Source organism: Asterias amurensis, chromosome 16 (genome assembly GCF_032118995.1).
Source record: "Asterias amurensis chromosome 16, ASM3211899v1".
NCBI lineage: Eukaryota > Metazoa > Echinodermata > Asteroidea > Forcipulatida > Asteriidae > Asterias > Asterias amurensis.
The window spans coordinates 14,106,693-14,107,607 of NC_092663.1; positions in this window are offsets into that span (position 1 = coordinate 14,106,693).

The window sequence follows — 915 nt, forward strand, 5'->3', positions numbered from 1 at the left end:
TTGATCTCGAGACCTCGGAGTTAGATCTTGAGGTCCCGAAATCAAGCATCATCTGAAAGCACAACTTCGTGTGACCAGGTGTTTTTTCTTCCATTGTTATCCCGCAACTTCCGACGACCAATTTGAGTTCAATTTCCACAGGTTTGTTATGCTGACCTATCATAAAGATACTATGGTCACCGTTTTGTTCAGGCCAAGCATATACCTTGAGTCCGGACTTTTTCAACTTTTGGGAACAAATTGGGCATTGACTCAACTTACTAATTTCTTATTATTTAGTTTGTTTTAATCAAATCAGATTTTTACATGATCCACGATAATGTTTCATAAAACCACAGAGAACAAAGATGAGTCAGTAGAAATATGTGGACTCGGATCGAGCCGCGCCGCCACAGCATACACGATCAGAGTATACTTTGGGGGGGGGGGGGGGGGGGGTCTGGTGAACCCGGATGTCGCATGTTCAAAGTTTTTGTTTACCCCCAAATTGATAATTAATTGTATTTGTTACAAAGAAGGTTAACCATAGGCCACATTTAAAGAGATGCGGTAGCCCCCGCCCCCCACATCCCACTAGCCAGCTATTCGTAATGGGGATACTATTCGGAGATGGGCAATTATAACTTGCCACTTGGAGAGTTGCACTCAAAAATAGGTCATGACACATCTTCACAATCGAATCAATATTCAATGTTTACAATATTTAACAGTTATTATGCAGCAAGTAACAATAATAAGTATTAAAATGATCAGTTTATTATATTTTATTGTGTAAGAGTTTCTTCAGAAAATAATTTGAAGATAACTCGAATTATGTAGTTCACCAACACCCCTATAAAAAGTGGAACGTTCACATTGCTTCGAGCCTAGCTGGTTTATGCACGTTCCATGCATGCTGTGTGTACAAAACACACG